Genomic DNA, 19,509 nt, shown 5'->3' on the forward strand with positions numbered 1-19,509 from the left:
CCTGCTTCTGTAAAAAGTGTACAGCCTTGGAAACCCTATGGAGCAGTTCTGCTCTTTCCTATAGGGTAACTATGAGTCAGAATCAATACAAGAGCAATGGTTGTTTTTTATTTTTATTTTTTTCATCTCCCTGGATATTCATTCCCTCCTATTTACTTCCCTAACTACCTGCACTTCCCCTGTGACACCTGGTTATAATTATCTAGGTCTTCACTAATAATCTATCACTGTAGACAAGAATCATGTATGCTTGATGCCTAATAGAGTGTCCACCACACAGCAAATCAGTACTGAATAAATTAAGGTATTTTATTAATTCACATCTATATATAAGGTAGATGGGTAAAGTTTTGGGAAAAATACATTTAAGGTGAAGTAAACTTACCTGATGAAGAATCATAAGAGCTGCTAACATCAGCTACAATGATAATAGGAGATCCCAAGCACATTGCAGACTTCTGCAGAGAAGCACTGTTAACTTTTTGATCAATATTTATTAGTAATTTCCTTATGAAATCTTGGTGCAGTGGAACTTGTGTATCAGTCAGACTGCTCTCTTCAGACAGTTCTTCTGGAGAGTTTGCAGGCACAAGTAAACTCTGTGGCTCCTGAGAATTGGCAAAATAAGAACAGCGATATAAATTTCTTCCAAATACAGAAAGTTATAATAATGAAAATGTTCTTGCTTTTGATTATATTCTTTACCAAACTGCTCCTATTGACTTTTAGAAACTTCACTTGAGAAATAATACAAGCATTTATTAGCTGACTTTAAATATTCAATGGTGTAATGTAAAACAAACTTGAGGATTAAAATTATTGAAATAAAACCTCAGAGAGTTTCATAACTTCCTTAAATATGTCTTCCAATATATGAAAGAAGCAAAGCTAAAATTAATCATCACCAACAGTAATTATCTGTCAACCTAGCATAGGCACAGAATTAGAACTTAATAATCAGTGTTATCAGTAACCGTCTATAGGACCCATAAGTTTAGGTCCATTTAGTATGTGTATATATGGAAGTACAGAAATGAAACAAACAAACAAAAAAATCTCTCCCATCAATTCCGACTCATAGCAGCAACCCTGTAGCTTACTGCAGGTCGTAATCTCTATGTAAGCAAACTGCCGCACCTTTCTCCCACAGAGCCTCTGGTGGTTTTGAACCACCAGCCTTTTGTTTAGCAGTCGAACGCCTTAACCACTGTGCCACCAGGGCTTCTTCCCAGAAGCGAATGCAAGAGTGAAAACTGTGTATCCCCAGGCACTGCAATCGTGGAACATATGAGTCAGATTCAGGAACATTACCTGGCACACCCCATAAATCGTACCTTCACATTTTTGCATATGTAAATTTTGAGGGGGGTTGGAGGGAGCAAGTAAAGGATATCATAAAAAACATATTAAAATCTAATGCGGTTTCAAAGGAAGAAAATTATATCATCTGAATTATTACAGAGGGTAATTCAAAAATCTACCAAAGCAAATAATTTAATGTATTTCTTTATCCAATTTCAATTTTTTTGGCTTTTCAAACTATCAATGTGAGTGAGCAGTATTTTATTTCCAATATGAAGAGAACTAATAATTTTACAATAAATACATACAAATTGCCAAAAATTTAAAAGGAGGCAATAGAAGCCCATTTTTATTATTATACTCAATTGCCAGAAAATTACTCTGTCAATTTACTATAATACTGTCTCAGTGCTCACTTGTAATACTTATTTTATAACACACCAGTAACAAAGAGTTCATCCACACCAGCTGGTGGCACTTCTACCCACAATTCAGCTAAATTTTGGGTTGGTTTCTGTTCTTGATTATCTAGCACTGCTATAACAGAAATACGAAAAGTGGATGGCTTTAACAAACAGAAATTTATTCTCTCACAGTCTAGGAGGCTAGAAGTCCACATTCAGGGTGCCAGCTCCAGGGGAAGGCTTTATCTCCGTTTGCTCTTGGACAAGGACCTTGTCATCAATCTTCCCAGGTCAAGGAGCTGTGACCCTGGGTCCAAAGGATGCACTACTCTCCTGGCTTTTGTTGCTTGGTGGTATGAGGACCTCCTGTCTCTCTGCTTGCTTCTCTCTTTTATATCTCAAAAGAGATTGACTTAAGACACAATTTATCTTGTGGATTTTGTCCTGTTTCAAATGTTGATAATCCAAGCTCGGTAATATAACAAAAACCCGTTGCCATCGAGTTGATTCTGACTCATAGTGACCTTATAGGACAGAGTAGGGTTTCCAAGGCGTACCTGGTGAACTCGAACTGCTGACATTTTGCTAAACAGCCCAACTTTTAAACACTATGCCACCAGGGTTTCCAGTAACATCATAGGGGTAGGATTTACAACATATAGGAAAATCATATCAGATGTCAAAATGGTGAACAATCATATAATACTGGGAATCATGGCCTTGCCAAGCTGACACACATTTTTAAAAATAATTTTTACTGGGCTTTAAGTGAACATTTACAAATCAAGTCAGTCTGTCACATATAAGCTTATATACACCTTACTCCATACTCCCACTTACTCTCCCCCTAATGAGTCATCCCGCTCTCTCCTTCCAGTCTCTCCTTTCGTGACAATTTTGCCAGTTTCTGACCCTCTCTACCCTCCTATCTCCTCTCCAGACAGGAGATGCCAACACAGTCTCAGCTGTCCACCTGATACAAGTAGCTCACTCATCATCAGCATCTCTCTCCTACCCATTGTCCAGTCCCTTCCATGTCTGATGAGTTGTCTTCAGGAATGGTTCCTGTCCTGGGCCAACAGAAGGTTGGGGGACCATGACCGCTGGGATTCCTCTAGTCTCAGTCAGACTGTTAAGTCTGGTCTTTTTATGAGAATTTGGGGTCTGCATCCCACTGATCTCCTGCTCCCTCAGGGGTTCTCTGTTGTGTTCCCTGTCAGGGCAGTCATCGGTTGTGGCTGGGCACCATCTAGTTCTTCTGGTCTCAGGATGGTGTAAGTCTCTGATTCATGTGGCCCTTTCTGTCTCTTGGGCTCATATTTATCGTGTGACCTTGGTGTTCTTCATTCTCCTTTGATCGAGGTGGGTTGAAACCAATTGATGCCTCTTAGATGGCCGCTTGTAAGCATTTAAGACCCCAGACACCACATTTCAAAGTGGGATGCAGAATGTTTTCATAATAGAATTATTTTGCCAATTGACTTAGAAGTCCCCTTAAGCTGTAGTCCCCATACCCCCTCCCTTGCTCCGCTGACCTTTGAAGCATTCAGTTTATCCCAGAAACTGCTTTTGATCCAGTCCAGTTGAGCTGACCTTCCGTGTATTGAGTATTGTACTTCCCTTCACCTAAAGTAGTTCTTATCTACTAACTAATCACTAAATAACCCTCTCTTACCCTCCCTCCCTCCCCCCATCGTAACCACAAAAGTATGTGTTCTTCTCAGTTTATACTATTTCTCAAGATCTTACAATGGTGGTCTTATACAACATTTGTCCTTTTGTCTCTGACTGATTTCACTCAGCATAATGCCTTCCAGGTTCCTCCATGTTATGAAATGTTTCACAGATTTGTCACTGTTCTTTATCGATGCATAGCATTCCATTGTGTGAATATACCACTATTTATTTAACCATTCATCCGTTGGTGGACACCTTGGTTGCTTCCAGCTTTTTGCTATTGTAAACAGAGCAGCAATAAACATGGATGTGCATATATCTGTTCGTGTGAAGGCTCTTATTTCTCTAGGGTATATTCCGAGGAGTGGGATCTCTGGGTTGCATGGTAGTTCTAGTTCTAACTTTTTAAGAAAACCCCAGACAGATTTCCAAAGTGGTTGTACCATTTTACATTCCCACCAGCAGTGTATAGGAGTTCCAATCTCTCAGCCTCTCCAACATTTATTCTTTTGTGTTTTTTGGATTAATGCCAGCCTTGTTGGAGGGAGATGGAATCTCATCGTAGTTTTAATTTGCATTTCTCTAATGGCTAATGATCGAGAGCATTTTCTCATGTGTCTGTTAGCTGCCTGAATATCTTCTTTAGTGAAGTGTGTGTTCATATCCTTTGCCCACTTCTTGATTGGGTTGTTTGTCTTTTTGTGGTTGAGTTTTAACAGAATCATATAGATTTTAGAGATCAGGCACTGGTTGGAGATGTCATAGCTGAAAATTCTTTCCCAGTCTTAGGTGGTCTTTTTACTCTTTTGGTGAAATCTTTAGATGAACATAGGTGTTTGATTTTTAGGAGCTCCCAGTTATCTGGTTTCTCTTCGTCATTTTTTATAATGTTTTGTATTCTGTTTATGCCTTGTATTAGGGCTCCGAGAGTTGTCCCTATTTTTTCTTCCATGATCTTTATCGTTTTAGTCTTTATGTTTAGGTCTTTGATCTACTTGGAGTTAGTTTTTGTGCATGGTGTGAGGTATGGGTCCTGTTTCATTTTTTTGCAAATGGATATCCAGTTATGCAGCACCATTTGTTAAAAAGACTATCTTTTCCCCAATTAACTGACACTGGGCCTTTGTCAAATATCAGCTGTTCATATGTGGATGGTTTTCTATCTGGGTTCTCAATTCTGTTCCTGGTCTATGTGCCTGTTGTTGTACCAGTACCAGACTGTTTTGACTACTGTGGTTGTATAATAGGTTCTAAAATCAGGTAGAGTGAGGCCTCCCACTTTCTTCTTCTTTTTCAGTATTGCTTTACTTATCCGAGGCTTTTTTCCCTTCCATATGAAGTTGGTGATTTCTTTCTCCATCCCATTAGAAAATGTCATTGGAATTTGGATCTGAACTGGCTTTTGGTAAAATAGACGTTTTTACTATGTTAAGTCTTCGTATCCACAAGCAAGGTATGTTTTTCCACTTGAGTAGGTCCTTTTTAGTTTCTTGCAGTAGTACTTTGTAGTTTTCTTTGTATAGGTCTTTTACATCTTTGGTAAGATTTATTCCTAAGTATTTTATCTTCTTGGGGGCTACTGTGAATGGTATTGATTTGGTGATTTTCTCTTCGATGTTCTTTTAGTTGATGTAGAGGATTCCAAGTGATTTTTGTATGTTTATCTTATAACCTGAGACTCTGCCAAACTCTTCTATTACTTCCAGTAGTTTTCTGGAGGATTCCTTAGGGTTTTCTGTGTATAAGATCACGTCATCTGCAAATAGAGATAATTTTACTTCCTCCTTGACAGTCCGGATGCCCTTTATTTCTTTGTCTAGCCTAATTGCTCTGGCTAGGACCTCTAGCACAATGTTGAATAAGAGCAGTGATAAAGGGCACCCTTGTCTGGTTCCCGTCCTCAAGGGAAATGCTTTCAGGTTCTCTCCATTTAGAGTAACGGTGGCTGTTTACTTTGTACAAATGCCCTTTATTATGTTGAGGAATTTTCTGTCAATTCCTATTTTGCTGAGAGTTTTTATCATGCATGGGTGTTGGATTTTGTGAAATGTCTTTTCTGCATCAATTGATAAGATCATGTGGTTTTTGTCTTTTGTTTTATTTATATGGTGGATTACATGAATGGTTTTTCTAATATTAAACCAGCCTTGCATACCTGGTATAAATCCCACTTGGTCGTGGTGGATTATGTTTTTGATATGTTGTTGAATTCTATTGGCTAGAATTTTGTTGAGGATTTTTGCATCTATGTTCGTGAGGGATATAGGTCTGTAATTTTCTTTTTTTGTGCTGTCTTTACCTGGTTTTGGTATCAGGGAGATGGTGGCTTCATAGATGAGTTAGGTAGTATTCCGTCATTTTCTATCCTTTGAAATATCTTTAGTAGTAGTGGTGTTAACTCTTCTCTGAAAGTTTGGCAGAACTCTGCAGTTAAGCCGTCCGGGCCAGGGCTTTTTTGTTGTTGTTGTTGTTGGGAGTTTTTTGATTAGTGTTTCAATCTCTTTTTTTGTTATGGGTCTATTTAGTTGTTCTACATCTGATTGTGTTAGTTTAGGTAGGTAGTGTTTTTCTAGGCGCTCATCCATTTCTTCAAGGTTTGCAAATTTGTTAGAGTACAATTTTTCATAATAATCTGATATGATTCTTTTAATTTCAGTTGGGTCTGTTGTGATGTGGCCCTTCTCGTTTCTTATTCGGGTTATTTGTTTCCTTTCCTGTATTTCTTTAGTCAGTCTAGCCAATGGTTTTTCAATTTTGTTAATTTTTTCAAAGAACCAGCTTTTGGCTTTGTTAATTCTTTCAATTGTTTTTCTGTTCTCTAATTCATTTAGTTCAGCTCTAATTTTTATTATTTGTTTTCTTCTGGTGCCTGATGGATTCTTTTGTTGCTCACTTTCTATTTGTTCAAGTTGTAGGGACAATTCTCTGATTTTGCCTCTTTCTTCTTTTTGTATGTGTGCATTTATCGATATAAATTGACCTCTGAGCACTGCTTTTGCTGTGTCCCAGAGGTTTTGATAGGAAGTGTTCTCATTCTCTTTGCATTCTATGAATTTCTTTATTCCCTCCTTAATGTCTTCTATAACCCAGTCTTTTTTGAGCAGGGTATTGTTCAGTTTCCAAGTATTTGATTTCTTTTCCCTAATTCTGTTAATGATTTCCACTTTTATGGCTTTATGGTCTGAGAAGATGCTTTGTAATATTTTGATGTTTTGGATTCTGCAAAGGTTTGTTTTATGACCTAATATGTGGTCAATTCTAGAGAATGTTCCATGTGTGCTAGAAAAAATGGTATACCTTGCAGCTGTTGAGTGGAGTGTTCTGTATAAGTCAATGAGGTCAAGTTGATTGATTTTAGCAATTAGGTCTTCCGTGTCTCTATTGAGCTTTTTACTGGATGTCCTATGCTTCTCTGAAAGTGGTGTGTTGAAGTCTCCTACTATAATTGTGGAGATGTCTATCTCACTTTTCAGTTCTGTTAAAGTTTGTTTTATGTATGTTGCAGCCCTGTCATTGGGTGCATAAATATTTAATATGGTTATATCTTCTTGATCTATTGTCCCTTTAATCATTATGTAGTGTCCTTCTTTATCCTTTGTGGTGGATTTAAATTTAATGTCTATTTTGTCAGAAATTAATATTGCTACTCCTCTTCTTTTTTGCTTATTGTTTGCTTGATATATTTTTTTTTCCATCCTTTGAGTTTTAGTTTGTTTGTGTCTCTAAGTCTAAGGTGTGTCTCTTGTAGGCAGCATATAGACCAATCGTGTTTCTTTATCCATTCTGAGACTGTCTCTCTCTTTACTGGTGCATTTAGTCCATTTACATTCAGCATAATTATGGATAAGTATTTGTTTAGTGCTGTCATTTTGATGCCTTTTATGTGTGTTGTTGACAATTTCATTTTTCTACTTACTTTTTTGTGCTGAGACATTTTTCTTTGTAAATTGTGTGTTCTTCGTTTTCATAGTATTTGACTTTATGTTGCTGAGTCATTATGTTTTTCTTGGTTTTTATTTTGAGTTATGGAGTTGTTATACCTCTTTGTAGTTACCTTAATATTTACCCCTATTTTTCTAAGAACCTAACTTGTATCGTCCTATATCGCCTTGTACCACTCTCCATATGGCAATTCTATGCCACCTGTATTTAGTCCCTCTTTTTGATTATTGTGATCTTTTACATATTCAATGATTCCCTGTTTTGAGCATTTTTTTTCTTTTTAAAATTAATCTTAATTTGTTTTTGTGATTTCCCTATTTGAGTTGATATCAGGATGTTCTGTTCAGTGACCTTGTGTTGTGCTCATATCTGATCTATTGGTTTTCTGACCAAACAATTTTCTTTAGCATTTCTTGGAGATTTGGTTTGGTTTTTGCAAATTCTCTAAGGTTGTGTTTATCTGTAAAAGTTTTAATTTCGCCTTCATATTTGAGAGAGAGTTTTGCTGGATATATGATCCTTGGTTGGCAGTTTTTCTCCTTCAGTGCTCTATATATGTCATCCCATTGCCTTCTTGACTGCATGGTTTCTGCTGAGTAGTCTGAACTTATTCTTATTGAATCTCCTTTGTAGGAAACCTTACTTTTATCCCTGGCTGCTTTTAAAATTTTCTCTTTATCTTTGGTTTTGACAAGTTTGATGATAATATGCCTTAGTGATTTTCTTTTTGGATCAATCTTAAATGGGGTTCGATGAGCATCTTGGATAGATACCCTTTCGTCTTTTATGATGTCAGGGAAGTTTTCTGCCAACAGATCTTCAACTATTCTCACTGAATTTTCTGTTACCCCTCCCTGTTCTGGGACTTCAATCACATGCAAGTTATTCTTCTTGATAGAGTCCCACATGATTCTTAGGGTTTCTTCATTTTTTTTAATTCTTTTATCTGATTTTTTTTTAGCTATATTCGTGTCAATTCCGTGGCTGTCCAGATACACCACCCTGCATTCCAATTGCTCGAGTCTTCTACTCTGACTTCCTTTTGCGTTGTCTAATTCTGTAATTTTATTGTTAATCTTTTGGGTTTTTGAATGCTGTCTCTCTATGGATTCTTGCAGCCTATTAATTTTTCCACTATGTTCTTGAATAATCTTTTTGATTTCTTCGACTGCTTTATCAGTGTGTTTCTTGACGTTTTCTGTAGATTGCCTTATTTCACTTCTGAGGTCATCCCTGATGTCTTGAAGCTTTGTGTAAATTAGGTTTTATATTCTGCATCTGGCAATTCCAGGATTGTATCTTCATTTGGGAAATATTTTGGTTCTTTAATTTGGGGAGTTGTAGAAGCAATCATGGTCTGCTTCTTCATGTGGTTTGATATCAACTGCTGTCTCCAAGCCATCTCTAAGATATTGTAGTGATTTAGTCTATGTTTGCTCACTGAGTCTTATCTTGTTTTTTTTTTCTTTCAATATATGTAGATGGGCTACTAGATTGTGCTGTCTTGATTTTTGTAGCCCTTGAATCACTTATGTCCTATTACCAGCTGTTTGGGGCTGTTACCAGATATATAAGCCTAAGAGTCCATTCACTATTCTTGAGTAGAATCTGATTTTGGGTCATCAAGTGTGTGGTGCAGACTGTCACCTATCCACCTAGAGAAGTAGTGGTGATAGTTGTGTGCACCAGATTCTAGTAGCAGAAGGGTTTCACATTCCAGTGGGGGCAGGATGCTGACAGGCTTCCCCCAAGTGCCAGTAAGGTAGGTGTGTCTCTATTCCTAAAGCACTTTGGTGGGCGGGCTCTGCAGCTGTACCTTAGGCCCCCAATGCAAGTACCTCTACAGATTGGTAGATGTCACCCTCCTTAGACCCCTAAGGCCAGAGACTAGGTGGTCTGCGGGGAGCTTCAGCCCTTAGTTCCCTGTTGTGGGTCAGTGAAGACTGTGTTGAATATGCAGAGATATCAGACCTGGGAAACTTGTCTTTCTAGAAATCTGCTAAAACAATTACAGTCAGATCTCTACCAGAAACGCCTTTGCATTATAATAGCCACCTTGTTCTCTGTAGGGATCAAAGCCCAAGACTGTGGATCACATATGTTTGGCTGGAGCTGGTTCTGTGTTTTTAGTCCAATTAGGGAAGGATTTTTGGTCCCTGGGTTTTTTGTGGCTGCTTCTCTGAGGCCAGGAGAATGGGTTAGGAAAAGATCCAAAAAAAAAAAAAAAAAACAGGAAAGAAAAACCGCCGGGCACTTCCCTCTCTGGTTCAGGAAATTCCAATGTTAATGAAGCCACCTGGGAAGGGCAGGGGAGGGTTCAGATAAATAGGAGAGAGTAGCAGCCCGGAATATAGACAAATTTACTTATCTTGCTTGGGATGACTGTTTTATCTGAGATTCCCAAGGGGCGTGACAACTGTGGTCGCTGGCTGTGTAGAGATTGCCCCGAGGGTCAGGCCCGCATCCCGTGCTTGCGCTGTCTCAGAAGCTGTGGCCAGTTCCTCTGCTCCCAGTCCAAAGCCCAGCGCCAAGTTTCCCCTGCTGGGATGCTGCACTCCATGCCCCAAAACCAGTCTCTGCCTCCCGGCGACTTCTCCTCCTGTCAGCCACGTTGCTGCACTGCCTGCTTGCACTGGCTGGGCTTCCCCCGAGGTCATTTCTGGGGGCTAGGGCTGTGTCCTGTGTTTGCTCCGTCTCAGGATGCCGTGCTGAGCTCCCCTGCGCCCAGTCCAAAGCACAGCGCCAAGGTTTCCTGACTGGGACTCTGGCTCCAGGCTCCGAAAACAGTTGCTGCTTCCCCGTGGTTGTTGGTTCTCAGTCTCTGTCACTCAGGTCAAGTCTTGAGATCTGTGTTTGATGGTCAGGGTTCGTAGATTGTCATGTATGTGATTGATTTACTTGTTTTTCTGAGTCTTTGTTGCAAGAGGTATCGAGGTAGCTTCTACCTAGTCAGCCATCTTTGCCCCGCCTGTCTTATCTTTTTATATAAATAAAATAATACAATATTTGTCACTTTGGCTTGATTTATTTCACTCAGCATAACGTCCTCAAGCTCCATCCATGTTGTAGCATGTTCCTGGACTTCTTTTCTCTTTCTGAATGAGTAGTATTTCAGTATATGTTCATACCAGATTTTATTTATCCATTTGTCCAGTGATGGGCATTTATGTTCTTTCCAAATTTTGACTTCTGTGAATAATGCTGTAATGAACACTGGTGGACATACGTCAGTTCATGTCCCTGCTTTCAAGTCTCAGGTCTATTACTAGTAGTGGGGTTGCTGGATCATATGGTCATATGGTAGTTCTATTGTTAGTTTTGGGAGGACCTGACACACTGTTTTCCAGAATGGCTGTACCATATTGCATTTCCACCAGCAATGGATAAAGATTCCAATTTCCCTGCATGCTCAGAAACATTTATTTTCCATTTAAATTATTTTAGCCGTTCTAATTGAGGTGCCCTGGTGGCGCAGTGGTTAAATGCGTGGCTGCTAACAAAATGTTGATCGTTCAAACCTGCCAGTTGCTCCATGGCAGAAAGATGTGTCAGTCAGCTTCCATAAAAATTTACAGCCTTGGAAACCTTATGCGGCAGTTTTACCCTGTCCTGTAGAGTTGCTATGAGTCAGAATTGACTTGATGGCAATGGGTTTGATTTTGGATTTATCATAATTAAAGTCGAATGGTCTCTCATGGTTTTGAATTGCATCTCTCTGACGGCTAAATATGCTGAGTATCTATTCATGAGTTTTTTGTCCATTTGAATATCTTCGTTGGTGAAATGTCTATTCAAGTCCTTTGTTTTTGTTGTTAGGTGCCTTCGAGTCGGTTCTGACTCCTAGCCACCCTTTGTACAACAGAATGCAACACTGCCAGTTCTTGCACCATCCTCACACTCATTCCTGTGTTTGAGCCCATTGTTGCCAGCCACTGTGTTAATCCATCTTGTCGAGGGTCTTCCTCTTTTTGCTGACGCTCTACTTTACCACACATGATGTCCTTAGAAAGGGACTGGTTCCTGTTGATAACATGCCCAAAGTATGTGAGAGAGTCTTGACATTCTTGTTACTGAAGAACATTCTGGCTGTATTTCTGCCAGCACAGATTGGTTTGTTCTTCTGGCAGTCCATGGTATGTTCAATGTTCTTTTTCAATCCTATAATTCAAATGCATCAATTCAATGTCACAATTGAAAATACCATGACTTGGGTTAGGTGCACCTTAGTCATCAAAGTGACATCTTTGCTTTACAACACTTTAAAGAGGTCTTTTGCAGCAGGTTTGCCCAATCCAATACACTATTTGACTTCTTGAATGCTGCTTCCATGGGTGTAGATCCAAGTAAAATGAAATTCTTGACAACTTCAATATTTTCTTCTTTAATCATAATGTTGCTTATTGATCCAGTTGTGAGGATTTTTGTTTTCTTTATGTTGAGGCGTAATCCAACTGAAGGCTGTAGTCTTTGATCTTCATCAGTAAGTGTTTCAAGTCTTCTTAGATTTCAGCAAGCAAAGTTATGTCATCCCGTATATCACAGGTTGTTAATGAGTCTTCCTTCAATCCTGATGTTGAGCTCTTCTTCATATTTTCCAACTCCTCAGATTATTTTCTTAGCATACAGATCGAGGGAGCGTGGTGAAAGGATGCAACCCTTACACAGACTTTTTCTTATTTTAAACCATGCAGTATCCCCCTGTTCTGTTCAAGTGACTGACTCTTGGTCTGTATACAGCTCTACATTAATGCAATTAAGTGTTCTGGAATTCTCATTCTTCTCAACGTTATCCATAATTTATTATGATCCAAATAGTCAAAGGCCTTTGTGTAGTTAATAAAGCACAGGTAACCAACCATCTTTCACCCTGGTGGCGTAGTGGTTAAGTGCTATGGCTGCTAACCAAAAGGTCGGCAGTTCAAATCTGCCAGGTGCTCTTTGGAAACTCTATGGGGCAGTTCTACTCTGTCCTATAGTTTGGTATTCTCGTTCAGCCAAGATACATCTGACATCAGCAATGATATCTTTCATTTCTGATCCTCTTCTGAATCTGGTTTGAGTTTCTGGAAGTTCTACTGTAACCATTTTTTAATTATCTCAGCATAATTTTACTTGTGTGTGGTATAAATGATATCATTCAGTAATTCCCGCATTCTGTTGGACCACCTGTCTTTGGAATGGGCACACATATGGAGCTCTTCCATCTGGTTGCCCAGGTAGCTGTCTTCCAAATTTCTTGGCTTAGACAAGTGAGCATTTCCACCATTGCATCTGTTAGTTTAAACATCTCAATTGTTATTCCCTCTATTTCTGGATCCTTATTTTTCACCAATGCCTTCGGTTAATCTTGGACTTCTTTCAACACCATGGGTTCTTGATCATATGCTAGCTCCTGAAAGGGTTGAATATCTTCTTTTTGGTACAGTGACTGTGTGTTTCTTCCATCTTCTTTTCATGCTTTCTGTGTCATTTAATGTTTTGCTCATAGAACCCTTCAATGTTTCAACTTGAGGCTTGAATTTTTTCTTCAGCTTTCACATTGAGAAATGCCGAGATTGTTCTTCTCTTTTGGTTTTATAACTCCAGGTCTTTTCACATTTCATTAGAATACTTTTCTTTCGGAGCTGTCCTTTGATATCTTCTATTCAGTTCTTTTATGTGATCATTTCTTCAATTTGCCTTAGCTACTCTACTTTTTTTTTTTTACTCTACTTTTTAGAGCAAGTTTCTGAGTCTCTTTGGACATTCATTATGATCTTTTCTTTCTTTTCTGTCTTTTTAACGTTTGCTTTCTTCATGTATGAGTCGACGCCTTGATGTTACTAGTCTATTCTGTCCTGTATGGTCGCTATGGGTCGGAATTGACTCTACAGCAATGGCCTTTTTTTTTCTTCCCTTTTTTTCTCTGTTGTTTTTGAAGAACTTAAACAGAATTGTTGTCAAATTCTCTAAATGTTTGGTCGAATTCCCCAGGGAATCTATCTGGCCCAGGACCTTTTTTTTTCCCCTTGTAGGAACAGTTTTGATTACTGATTCAATCTCTTCACTTATAATGGGTCTGTTGAAATTTTCTATGTAGTCATGAATCAGTTTAGGTAGTTTTTATGTTTCTAGTAATTTGTCACTTTCCTCTACATTACCTAATTTTTTGGCATACAGGTTCAAAGTATTTCATCATAATTCTTTTTATTTCTATTAGATCAGTTCTAATGTCTCCCTTTTCTTATTTTGGTTTTTTGCATCATTTTTTTTTCTTTGTCAATATAGATAAAAGTTTGTCAATTTTATTGATCTGAAATGATCTGAGAACCAGCTTCTGGTTAGATTGAATCTATTGTTTTTGATTAAATTTATTTTTGCTCTGATCTTTTCTAATTCCTTTCTTTTAGTAGTTTTAGGTTTAACTTGCTCTTCTTTCTCTAGTTCATCCAGCTGTAAAGTTAGATTATTTCAGGTCTTTCCTCTTTATTAATGTAAGCATTTATTGCTCTTAATTTCTCTCTGAGGACTGCTTTCATTGCATCCCATAAGTTTTGGGTTGTTGTGCTTTCATTTCACTTAACTCCAGGTATTTTATTATTATTATTATTTATCTCTCGATTTCTTCCCTGATCCAATTGTTGTTTAGTACAGCATTGTTTAATTTCCATGAATTTGTATGTTTCATAGTTTTCCTTCTGTTATTAATTTATAATAGTATTCTTTAGTGCACAGAGAAGATACATTTTATAATTTCAATTTTTTAAAAGCTTGTTGAGGTTTATTTTGTGGCCTACCATATGATTAATTTCAAAGAATCACCCATGTGCTCAGAAGAAAAATGTGTTTTGTTCTGCTGTTGGGTGTAGAGTTGTATATATGTCCGTTAGGTCTAATTGGTTTATGGTATTGTTGAAATCTTCTATGTCCTTACTAAATTCTTTTTAAATATATTGAAAGAGGTATGTTGAAGTCTCCAACTATTATGGTGGAGTCATCTATTGTTCCTCTCAGATCTTTCAGTACTAGTTCCATATATTTTATAGCTCTGATGTTGGAAACAAATATTTATAATTATTATGTCTTAATAATTTATTCTCTTATTATTAGGAAATGTCTTTCCTCATCTCTTAGAACAGATATTGATATAAAATCTATTTTGCCTGATATCAGTATGGCCATCCCTACTTTCTTATGGTTATTAGTTATATGGCATATTCTTTTCCATTCTTTCACTTTCAACCTGTTTGTGTCTTTGGGTCTAAGATGTGTCTCTTGTAGATAGCATAAGGATGGATCGTGTTTCTTATCCATTCTACCACTCTCTGCTTTTTGAAGAATTTAAACCACTTACATTTAAGCTAAATACTGAAATTAAAGGACCTACTTCATTCCTTTTGCTAATCGTTTTGCGTGCCTTGTATCTTCTTTGTCCCTCAATTCCCATACTTCTGTTTTTTTTTCTTTAGACTCCTTTTTGTGTTCAGTCTTTTTAATTTCTTCCTTCTTCCCTCTGTGTACGTTTTGTAAATATTTTCTTCGTGATTACCACAAATATTACGTTTAACAACTTATAATTGCACCAGCTTATTTTAACTTGATGCCTGTATTTAACATAGGAAGTATGAGTAAGTTTTAATGTTAGTATACTAAAACTCTATGCTATTTTGCTCCTCCTACCCCCCTTTTTGTTGTTGTAACACCAATTACATCATTATACATTCTGAGTTCCTTAGCTTGAGTTTGTACTTATTTAATGTTGTATTGCTTGTGGGACTTAAGTAATACTAAGTTTACTCCCTGGAAATACCAGACAACTCTTCCTTATATTTTCTCATGTCATTACCTTCGTTGGAGATTTCTCTCTCTTTCTCTTTTCTTTCCCACGGACTGATTCAATTATCTGTCCAGTGTCCCTTCTTTTTCATCTGAAATAACTCCCTTAAGTAATTCTTGCAGACCAATTCTGGTGGTTATAAATTCCTATAACTTTTGTTTATTTGGGATCCTTGATTTCGCCCTTATTTTTGAATGACAACATTACTGGGTGAAGAGTTCTCATTTGAAAATTATTTTTCTTCAATACTTTATACAAGATCTAATCCCTGCTTCCCTAATTTTTGTTACCATCCATTCCTTCAAAGACAACACCAGTTTCATTCACACTGAATTACTTTCAGTCTTTGCAATCTGGTATTATGCATTTGGCTTCTCTGGTTATCACATGGTATTTCCCTCCTATAAGGCAGCAAAAATCATCCCACATGACTCTTTTTTACCCTCCAAACGTTAAATAAGAGTCTTCCATCTACCAGAAAAACCTCTTTGGTTGCCATTTTTCTCTATATTTGTTGCATCCTCCACATATAACTATCATGAAGCATTTCTCACCTAAGTCCTTGATATTTTTTTTCTCTTCACCTGATCATATCCTAGAACTTAATATAGTTTGTCAAAATCTTTATACGTTACAAATTTCTTCTTCCTAAATTAATTTTTTTGGTTTTGCTCTTCTTAAAAAAAAAAAAAAACTCTTCTTAGTCGGCACAAAAATGTAATTAATTTAGCCACCTGTTACTTAAAGTGTGTGGTTTTTTTTCCTTGCAAGTAAGCAGATATAAGTTGCAGTGCCATTACCCATATTGATAAAGATACATTCCAGCTGATAGTGTGTTTGGCAAGACATCTGTTGCCCAGTGACCCCCTAGCAATATACTCAACTAATCCCTGATATCGTAATATTGCTCCTACAATTCTTAGACTGAAAAGAGGGTTGATAAAATCAGTTATTATATATGGAATTGGAAATCATATTTTTACATTGAGAGTGTTGGAGTCAATAAATTAATTTACCAAAAAAAAAGTTTATACATACAATTATGTGAGCACTTTATTAATGCAAATAACATATACCTGGGGGTAGTAAGTGTGAGTGTTATTCTGGAAGTTTCCATATTCAAAGAATATGTTAGTACACTGATTTATTTAAATAAAAAAATCTGATTGTGAATAACACATCAAAGTTAATGTATAGTAGGAAATCCATTTGCCATCAGTATTTAGCTTGCCCATTTTACCCTAGTATTTAACCCAACCTGAGTACCACTAAAATATTTGTTGTTTGAGAGCAGTTTTTCCTAATTATATTTTCCATAACTTGTAGTTTCCTAATTATGGTAGGCTTTTCTAAGGCTAAGGATCCCTGGTGGTGCAGTAGTTAAATGTTTGGCTGCTAACTGAAAGGTCAGTGGTTTGAACCCACAAGCTGCTCGGGGGGAGAAACATGTGGTAGTATGCTTCCAAAAAGATTTACAGCCTTGGGAACCCTATTGTCCTATAGGGTTGCTACTAGTCGATATCGACTTGATTTGGCAACAGGTTTGTTTTGATTTTTGGTTTTGAAAACTCTGTGGGGCAGTTCTACTCTGTCCTATAGGGGCGCTATGAGTCGGAATTGACTTGACGGCACTGCATTTTTGGGTAAAGCTAGGAGTAGCTCTTCATTCACACATAGGAGAAAACACCCTCCTCTCCTCTTTCAAGTTTGTCCCTAAGAGGTAGGATTTAATGCCTTTCGCAATACTGTAGGATCTCTCTTCCTTTGATTAAAATATTGATCTATGTATTAGAAACAGAAGCTTGCACATATTATATGAATACACCTGGGTGTATTTTTATAAACTGCCTATATCCACGTTACCAGCACCCAGATCAAGAAGAAGGATAATGCAGCACCCCAGAATCCCCTTCTATGCTTCTTTTTAGTTACAAGCCCCGTGGTGACTCCTATCCCATACTTCAGGCAGCATAGTGTCTGTTTTTATCTTTATATAAAATAAATGACATTCTACAAATTATAGTCTTCTGTGTCCAGTTTATTTTTCTCAGTTTTATATTTGTGAGACTTTTCCACATTTTTGCATAGATGTAGATATTTCACTTCCATTGCTGAATAGTACTGACTGTTTTGAAGATGCCAAAATTTATCCATTTTGAGAGTAATGAGCATTTTGAGAGTTTCAGTAATAACATAGCAATATTTCTCTCTTCTCCTCTGATTTCTCTGAAATGCACAGCAGCTCAACTCAATTGTGATATATTAATAATGAAACACTGAATTTTGAGCAGAGTATTAGTTTTCTATTGCTGCAGTAACAAAGTACCAGGGATTTAGTGGTTTTATATAACAAATTTATGCTCCTACAGTTCTGTAAATCAGAAATTTGACTTGAGGCTCACTAGGTTAAAATCAAGGTATCGATGGGCTGCATCCATTTCTGAAAAAATTCCGTACATGAATTTTCCAGATTCAAGAGGCCGTATGTATTTCTTGAATCATGGCTACCTTCTGCAATCTTCAAAGGCAGTAACGGCTGGTCACATCCCTCTCACTCTGCCATCTAGCTGGTTTTCCAACTTCTGTTGCAAAAGTTCCTCTGCCGTAAAGGGTTTATGTGATTAGATTGGTCCCATTTGGATAATCCAGGATAATTTTCCATGTCAAGGCCCTTAGCCTTAATAACATCAGCAAAGCCCTTTTGTCCTGGTAAGATAACATGTTCACCGGTTCTGCAAATTAAGACATGCACATCTTTGGTATCATTCTGCTTAACATACGCAAGATTGCAGACGTTCATGTTTCTAGCAAAAGTACTCTGCCAATGCAAATCTCTAACAATTTCAACAGATATGTAATTAAATTTTATTTTGTTTTGGGTGAAAGAAACACTCAAGTCTAAACTTAGAAAAGTCTAACATAGGGGATTATAAGTAGAATAAATGGATCTTCTTGCAGCAGATGGGGTCAGTTCATTTGCTACACAACATGCACGTATATGATACATTCCAACTGCCTGAACATGTGAAAGCTGGACAATGAGTAAGGAAGAGTGAAGAGTTGACACCTTTGAATTGTGGTGTTGGCGGAGAATATTGAATATGCCATGGACTGCCAAAAGAACGAACAAATGTGTCTTGGAAGAAGTACAATCAGAACGCTCCTTAGAGGCAAAGATGGCGAGACTGCGTCTTACATACTTTGGAAATGTCAGGAAGGAACAGTCCCGGAGAAGGACATCATACTTGGCAAAGTACAGGGTCAGGAAAAAGAGGAAGACCCTCAACGAGGTGGATTGACACAGTGGGTGCAGCAGTGAGCTCAAGCATAACAATGGTTGTAAGAATGGCTCAGGACCAGGCAGTGTTTCGTTCTGTTGTGCATAGGGTTGCTATGAGTCGGAACCGACTCGACGGCACCTAAAAACAACAACTGCCTGAACATGAGCCAGTATATTTTACAATCATGTGAATATTTTTTCCACAAAATGCATACATATCCATTCAATCACACAAATGCTTTTTCTCTCTAAATTGAACAAACCCACTAGTTCTTTGTCTGTGTGGAAAATATAGTTTCTGATCATGTAAACTATATATTTGCATAAGCCCATAACTACTGCAAAAGAATGATTATAATCCATTGCCTTTGGAATAAATAAGAAGTTAATCCCCTACAAATATAGAGATCATACACTAGACTAAGCTCAGATTAATAAAAAAAATAACAAAAATTCCTGGGACCAGAAAACAATGTGGGTATTGTCCATTAATCCATATGATAAATAAATACCCACTTATTTCTACTCTAGGCCACACACTAAGCTAGGCATAGGAAATACAGCACCTGTCCACAAAGATCCCATGGTGTAATGAAGTAAAACATAACAAGTAGTTACAAAAATAAATCTTAAATTACAACTAAGATAAATGCTATGATGGAGAGGTAAAGGGTATGAAGAAAACATCTAAGTGGACCAACTGGACTAGTCTGGAGAAACCTAGGTAAAGGTAATCTCATGGACCAGTGTACTGGAGCAGCAAATACAACACTAGATTAAGAATGGAGAGATAATCGTATGACTATAAGTGAGTTGTATATCCAAAAGTTACGAAGTATTTGTCACATACAAAAGCGTCCCTATAAGGAATCCCTAGGTAGAACAGATGATTAAGTACTCGACTACTAAATGAAAGACTGATGATTTAAACCTACTACGAGGCCTCTGAAGAAAGACCAGAGATCTGCTTCCGAAAGGCCACAGCCTTGAAGACCCTATGCACAGTTCTACTCTGCATACACGTGGTTGCCACAAGTTGGAATTAACTGGAAAACAACTGCTGTTTTCTATGTTTGTTTTACAATTAA

The sequence above is a fragment of the Loxodonta africana genome, unplaced genomic scaffold (assembly GCF_030014295.1).
Source record: "Loxodonta africana isolate mLoxAfr1 unplaced genomic scaffold, mLoxAfr1.hap2 scaffold_29, whole genome shotgun sequence".
NCBI classification, from domain to species: Eukaryota; Metazoa; Chordata; class Mammalia; order Proboscidea; family Elephantidae; genus Loxodonta; species Loxodonta africana.